Here is an 8,583-nt window from a genome sequence, read left to right as displayed (position 1 = left end):
GTACCTACATGACATTATATGACAGCCATTTATTTAAAAAAGTTAGGCAGGAATAAGGTAATGTCCTGTACATCGCCAGTAATATTGTAACCTTAGGGCACTACCAAGAATAGTCTGCAGCGGATTTGATAGCCCACGCAGTGCAAGTGTTATTTTAAATGTCAAACTTCTATGAAATTATGACATGATGTATAAATTACACTTGCACTGCGTGGGCTATCAAATCCGCTGCAGACTTTTTTTGGTCCGACTTTAGTAACTAGAGACGTCATGGCTGTCATTAACTGTACAAAACAGTCTGCCGATTTTTGCGGGAGCGGGGCGTCAAATGTATTGCTATTTGTACATGATTTCTACGTAACGTACATATAGCCATGTCAGTCCATACAAAAATTTGCACAATTGTGCAATATTTTCGGAAGAGGGGTAAGCTCTTAAAGGCGACTCCAGTTATTAAATGCTCTAAGGAGCACTTATTTGTAACTCGGTTCTCTAGCCTAGCACACGCCGCACAGAGCATTAACTTCTTTAGTGTGACTGACTATACGCCAAAGCAGAGTAGTATTATTAATTTATTACATTACGATTTATGATAGAGTCTGGCTAGCCAAATTTTGTTGACAGATATTTCCTTGTTGCATCACCAATTGTCTATGCTTTTAAAAAAAGTTAAAAGTCTGTTGTCAATTTATGTCATTCATTCAAATTGTTCGCGGTATATAAGGCGTTTATTTTAAATAATACTTAAATAATATTAATAATAACTATACCGAGTGAGGCCCGCAACCTATTATTTAAGCTCGTAAACAATTACGACAATGTGCGAAACGACGTGAAGCGTTTTATAACGAAAAACTGCAATGTTTACAAGTCGGAAACAATTTAGTAGGTTGGTGCTCTATTAATATTTTGATACTTTAAGTGCTAGTTCTAAACTTCTAACATTTCCCTATAACTTTGATTAATTATGTGAATTTATTAATACCTGAATCTCATAAACAGGAAAAGTGTGTAAAAAAACGGATAAACTAGAAGTTCTGTAAAATATCAATAAAATCAAAACATTGGAACGTAATCATATGTGTTTGTCGTTGACTATACTTTACATAGTGGTAGAAATTAATGTGAGCTGACTTTGAGTGCAGTCAACGTATATTTAACTTATTTCCTTAGGTACCTTACGTGTGCACAGAAAATCAAAAATATTTTCTAGTATCAAAACTATAATTCCTACTACACACAGTGTGACCGGCCCAAGATTTTTTGAATTTCCCGCCATAACTTTGGGTAATATTTCAGTAGCCAGACTCTATCGCCGTGTCTTAAGCCCCCTCCAGACTATGCGCGTGAATCGCGGGCCAAAGAGTATTAAATCACTACGTGCGGGCGAAGCCGCGAACGCGAGTGTGGAGTCGTTTTCGCTGTCTGCGAAAATCGACTCCACACTCGTCTTCGCGGCTTCGCGCCGCGATTCGCGCAAGAGTGTGGAGGGGGCTTTACAGCTAGAGTCTGTGCGGAAAGAAAAGAGTCGTGGAATGTATTGGGCCCCATACATTCCACGACTCTTCTCTTTCCACACAGACTCTACATGTTATTACTATTTTAATATTAATATAGGCCGGTAGCTTGAACATGTCATGCTCGCTTAAAAGTCTTTGCTTACGGTGGCGTCGTTGATCGGGTCGCCACTTTCCCGAATGAAGGTTCAGGGAGGCGATGGCTGAGATACGCGTCATACTCGTGAACGGGTGCTGTTTGTGGAGACTGGTCTGTTTAAGCTAACACAAGCTATTATACTTAGTAACTTTATTTTTATTAATTAATTACAGTGAGACGCCTCATTTTGCTCTCGTATGTTTCTTTTCTCTTAATGAATGTATTAATTATACAGGATATTTACTCTTGGAGACCCTATACATCTCTAAGGATAACTTGATAAACTATAAAATCTTATAGTTCTGGCACCTAGAGACATTTACACCTCTATATATTATAGATTTTTTTTTGTGTTTTGTATCTGTATTTTGTATGTAATTCGACATTAAGAGACCATATACATCTCTTAGTAATTGTAATACGTTAGATTGAATTGTTAGTTTTATTTTATAAAATTGTTGATGTTATTATTTTTGCTTGTATGTAAATTCAATGTTGACGTGTAAAAGTGCCCTTGTGGCCTATTTGCTGAATAAATGTTGATGGTGATGTTGATACAAGTGCGGAAAGTAGGAAATTCGCAACGAGTGGAGCGATAAATTAATTTTTAATAGTTGCTCAAAAAGTGCTACTTATTGAGGAGTGTTAATATTAGTTTCTTTTAAACGTCGTATAAATCAACATAAAAACCTACTGTTAATGTAAGAATACGAAAAATATACATATTTCATATTTTATTACTTACCTCTTCATCATTATAACACGTTTATTTTTTAACCTTTTCGACGCCAAAACAAATGTGAAAGCACTCATACGCCAAGCCGTTTTCTGCTGCTGTGTTTAGCGTGCGGAAAGTTGGTTTTCGCGAACTAGTGCTTTTCACTTTTACAATTTTTTTTATTTATACTTGTTCCAATTCATGACTACTTATTGAGGAGTGTTAATATTAGTTTCTTTTAAACGTCGTATAAATCAACATAAAAACCTACTGTTAATGTAAGAATACGAAAAATATACATATTTCATATTTTATTACTTACCTCTTCATCATTATAACACGTTTATTTTTTAACCTTTTCGACGCCAAAACAAATGTGAAAGCACTCATACGCCAAGCCGTTTTCTGCAAGACACCGAATGATAGGTCTAGGGATGTTACTTGTAACTATCGATATTAAATATTATTGAAGAACTTAGTGTAAAATGGACCTACGCATGCTGTGTTTATATTATATTCCTTTTAAGTTTAAGTAATTTCTTTCAGTTAAACATTATGACTGATGACATTTGAGTTTGTACAAAAAAGGGACACATGTTTTTTTTAATAATGATAAAGTGCAAAATGTTTTTACATGGCAAAGTCTTTATGGCATTGACATAAAGAGGAATACATTTTCTATAGGTATAAATACGTTTGACACATCAGGACGGTGAAGTGCATTCCGAAGTCTGAAAAACGAATTCCGGATTGTGCTTTCCCTTTCACTCATACGAAGTATTACTTAAGAGGGAAGAGGACGGCACGATCCGAAGTTCGTTTTTCAGACTTCGGAGTACGGTCTCTTAATTTGTGCTTTGCGAAAAAAATCGTCTTCTTCCTCGCGTTACCCCGGCATTTTGCCACGGATCATGGGAGCCTGGGCTCCGCTTGACAACTAATCCCATGATTTGACGTAGGCCTAGGCACTAGTAGAAGGAGATCCCCCATATAGCCGACCTTCACCAATCTGTCTGACGGATGAAACTATGAAAATATGAAAGAAAATATGTTCCAGAACATAAATAAATAGGGTTGCCTAAAGAAATATGGTCAAGGCTATTTTTAATAATTTTTAAAAAAAAATTTTTTTTCGGCAAATTTCACCGATTTGTCTGACGATCGAAATGAATTTCAATGGAAAGTATACAACTTGTACAACATAAATCATCTAGGTTGCCTATCTTTTTCCGGTCACTATTATGTGGTTGCCGTGTTTAAAGAGGTGATTTTATATCGATAATTGTACTCATCTGTCTGACGCTTGAATTATGCATCACAATGATGGTAATTTTATTGAAAATACAATGGCATAGGGTTGCCTGCGAAAATCCGGTCACAAATGAGGGTTGCCAGGCTTTTAATTAAAATAAGAAGGGAAGACGTTTAGCGATAACTCATAAACGGCTGAACTGATCAAGTTTGTTTTAATTTTATTTGATTGAGTTTATTAAGCACTATTTTCATGATTTTTTTTCATATTTTTTGGACAGATTTTTCAAAAGTTAGAAGGAATAACTTGTTTTTTTCTTTCTAAACGATTATTTCCGAAATGATTCACTTTATCAAGAAATGTTGTTTAAAGACCCCTATTCATTTTGAAAGGCCTATCCAACGACACCCCACACTATGAGGTTGAAAACATAAAAAAGTTGTCACACACATTTCGTTTCTTTCAAAGCGATTATTGACCATATTTCTTTAGGCAACCCTATTTATTTATGTCCTGGAACATTTTTTTTTTCATATTTTCATAGTTTCAGCCGTCAGACAGATTGGTGAAGGTCGACCATATATGTGGGATCTTAGACCATAGTTTTTACGAAAGCGACTGCCATCTGACCTTCCAACCCAGAGGGGAAACTAGGCCTTATTGGGATTAGTCCGGTTTTCTCACGATGTTTTCCTTCACCGAAAAGCAACTGGTAAATATCTAATGATAATTCGTACATAAATTCCGAAAAACTCATTGTGGTACGAGCCGGGGTTTGAACTCGCGACCTCCAGATTGAAAGTCGCACGCTCTTACCGCTAGGCCACCAGCGCTTTTTGCGAAAATATTAAAGTTACTTGAATACTTATGATTATTTTTAACATCAGGTTAGTAGCAGAGGAAATACCTAATACTCATGAAATGTTTTTAAAAACAGAAGCACTACCACCAGTTTTAACATTGACATATTCACTCACGTTTAAGTAACTTACTTTCTATGCATCTCGCTCGTACTCGCATATTAGTGCAAGCGAGATGTATAGAAAGTAATTTACGTAGACGCGAGTTAATCTGTCAATGTCAAAACTGGTGGTAGCCGTACAGGACGAAATCAGTACTTACGTTTTCTAAGTTTAAGTCCGACCTTTCTTCGAAAACATATTCATCAGGTACAGGCCGCGTAGCCAAGATGCCAATCGCTTACGCTCCGTAGCGATCGAAACGCAACTGTCACTGTCGCACTAATATGGAAGAGTGATAGAGAGACATAAAGCTTTTCGTTGTCGAAGCGATAGCGATTGTAATCTTGGCTAGGCCGGCAGGACTTTCTAAAATTCGCGATAACTCTTCAGTATCCATGTCTTAGTAAACCGATATGTAAAAAGATGAATAAGATAACGCCAGCACTACCAATAATTGAAACGTCTCATGCGGACTCATTTATCTGTCAATGGCGTAGGAAATGTAGCAATATAGAAATTTCCATATATTATTTATTGACAAGAGAAGGGATGCGGCACATTTAATTAACAAGCGAGAATTATATATCGGTAGTTCCATTTTCAATACATATATTTTTTTACAGGATATTAGCACAATAATAAGGAACATTATAATTATCGAACATTTAAATTACTAAGTACAATGGAAGGGATGTTTACAAAAACAACATAACTGCTTAGAGCGGTTGACACTTTTTTAAGAACATTGTTAATCGTTTCAGGTGTCAACCAGTGTAGTCAGTTATGTTGTTATAGTAAACATCCCTTCAATTAAAAGTGAAAAATATTGTAACGAATGCAAATTAATATTGTAACGAATTTTGCGAAACATAATTACAATATTAGATTTGAATGTCTTGCCACATCACTAAAGATGGATTAATCGGTCAATGGCGTACGAAATGTGCCATAATTAGGCTAACATCAAAGGTCTGAAAAAACCACGTTTTTTATTTAAATACACAACTGAATTGTCAATTTTACTTGGGAACAGGAAGAATATTCATTTAAATATGTTATACTCAAAAGAAGATTATTTATTATATTATCTGGACCTTTTTAAACGCTATTTTTCATACGACTCATATATACGCCATTGGCGTTGAACCTTTTTTTTTTTTTTTTTGACGGAGTGGGAATGCATTTACGCACAGTGTGTGGGACTCGCCGCTCCTTATCCCTCTCTTAGCGAGAGGGGGGGGAGAATTTGGCCCTACCCACTAAACCCACTCCGGCGTTTCACCCTCTTTGCCGTTCGTGAGGGCGCACTGGGATCGAGGTCATTCCACCACGGCGCCCTCCGGCAGCCCCGGCTTATCGCCAGGGCACCCTCACAATGCAGGGGGGGATCAGAAACGCTTGATCCCCACCCCTACGACGTGTGTGGGGCCGATGCGATGCGATGCGGGTTCGGTACCCACTGGCCCCACTAGGGCTCGAGGCGAGCATACGCTCCTCGCCTTCGACCCTGCCGCCTGCGTCGGAGAGGAAGCGCGTCAGCAGCCGCTTCTCGCTCCCTCTCCGCCTCCTCCTTCTGCGACATAACTTCTTCGCAGAAGGAGGCCACCGCTTTCCATTTCCTCTCGCTACCCAGCATCACCGCTATTATGCTGTGTAGCGAGAGGTCCGCCACCCCCGTCGCTGCCCTGAGGGAAGCTCTTTCCACGATTGGCGTTGAACCTGCGGTGCCAATATAATATATACGTCGTTGGCGTGGAAAAGGTTAATATTGAATATTGAAACCCGTTCTTAATAAGTTGTCTGAATGGAACGGAATAGCTGCCGAAACGCCTGTCAAAGAAGAGGCGTTTTTAGGGTTCCGTACCCAAAGGGTAAAAACGGGACCCTATTACTAAGACTCCACTGTCCGTCCGTCTGTCACCAGGCTGTATCTCATGAACCGTGATAGGTAGGCAGTTGAAATTTTCACAGATGATGTATTTCTGTTGCCGCTATAACAACAAATACTAAAAAGTACGGAACCCTCGGTGGGCGAGTCCGACTCGCACTTGTCCGGTTTTTTTCCTTACTGCAAGCATGTTTTAAGTTTCCAAAGGCAACATTCGATATTGTTTTTATAAATATTGTTGTTTTTCTTATTTTTTCGCAACTGTATTAAAAAACGTCGTTCGATACACGTGCGGATATGTCATTCTTTCCGCACTAGCATCGAAATGAGAATTACCAGTTCGCAAGTGTATTGTACAACGTTACAAGTAAGTAAATGTTAAAAGTAGGTAAGTGTATTGTACATTATAACTAGCCCTTTAAATTTTCGACATAGGCACGTATTGTGCTAATTACCGCTCTAGAGCGGTAAAGTAGCACCATATGTACTGTAAAATATATTACAGGCGCACGTCGTGACGTCGCCCTTCATCTTTCTCTTTGATTCGAGGTAAATATTAATGACTTCACACAGAAGTTACCATACTGTTATGGATCAATGATCTGAAATAAATGTTTTTTTTTACTGCATACAAAAGTGCATTGTGCAACATGGGGGGTAAGTAAAATATTGGAATCGAGGGTGTTGATTCGCGAGAGCCGCGGGCTGGAGTGAATTAAAGACCCGAGTTTGCAATATTCTTACCCCCGGAGTTACACACAAAGTTTTTCATCAAACATTTCAAACATCCACCGTCTTTCGGGCATTCAGCCACAATTAGAAATTGAGTAAAAATATTATAGAGGGCTATTCAATTAATCAAATAAAATATTTTTAAACATGCATGATGTACAAACAGCAACACTCCTAACCGTACTGCGGTGGAACAAAAAGCATAAAGTCCACCGATGTACGGTTAAGGCTGTATGTTCAATAATTTCAAGGTGTTTTTTCTTTGGATAGGTAGGTAGGTATATTTAAAAATACAATAATACATAAAAATATTTTATTTCAGTTATTTTGACAATATCTATCAGACTAAAATTATACATCTCGGTCGTAAATTAATAGTTAACACAAAATAGGTATTATTGTTAAAATCGCCTTTAAAAATAATCAAACACACATGAAATAAATAAAATAGTAAAAACAATGACTTAATATTTGTGGTAACTTTATGACGACTTATTAAACTAAAAATATCTGACTGAATTGAGGTGTTGTTGACTTAAGAAATTGTAACTAAAGGATAATACCAACATTTGTTAAAAATTTACGAAAGTATTATTGTATCGAGAAGAGGTTACGGGCCCTCACCGTCGGTTGTACGCATCGCACGCCTGCAGCAGAGTTAGCAAGGTGTTCAAATGAGCACTACTTATTGTTATACGGACTAAAGAACCTTGCAGATATATTTTGACTACCTCATCTTCGCTACTTTCTGCTGCTGACTTAACAAGGTTTTAAAATTTTCAACCAAGATCGCGACTAAGACCATTTTGTATTATGCATGTACATCAAGTATTGTGGGACAATATGTACCTATACATATTTTTCACCTCACCAGGCTGCCCTTGCACGAAGGCGTCGCGACGCGACAGCGCGAGATAAGACTGCACATCTGTTTTCAATTAATACATTGAAGTTAGAATACGCTCTTTATGTTTTGGAAATAGTGGCAAAAGTGGCTTTTATTCTGTGGGCTTGTGCACAAATCACGCGAGGTACGATAGGGCGTGTGCGGGTCACGAAAAAATCACGACAGATCACGTTGGGGGAGGGGGGTATAAGGAGACCTCACGTGTATTTTTCCATGGTCTAATAAAACATGGTCTTCCATTCCCAGAGTGACACGGGCCTACGTCACAATAACATTGCCACTTTATTTCAACATAACATGTTACATGGGTACATTATACCTATGGTTAATAAGTTAAAATATTTCTTTATAATTTTATAATTTTCATTTATATGTATTTTAGCTTAAATTTTACAATAACACGTCATTTTTAATTACTCGTTAGCAATATCTTCCGATTCACGAAAGAAATTTCAGACTTTCGGGTAA

Source organism: Cydia splendana, chromosome Z, assembly GCF_910591565.1.
Source record: "Cydia splendana chromosome Z, ilCydSple1.2, whole genome shotgun sequence".
In the NCBI taxonomy this organism is placed as follows: domain Eukaryota; kingdom Metazoa; phylum Arthropoda; class Insecta; order Lepidoptera; family Tortricidae; genus Cydia; species Cydia splendana.
The sequence above is the reverse complement of the archived record's forward strand: the minus strand, read 5'-3'. Positions refer to the sequence as shown.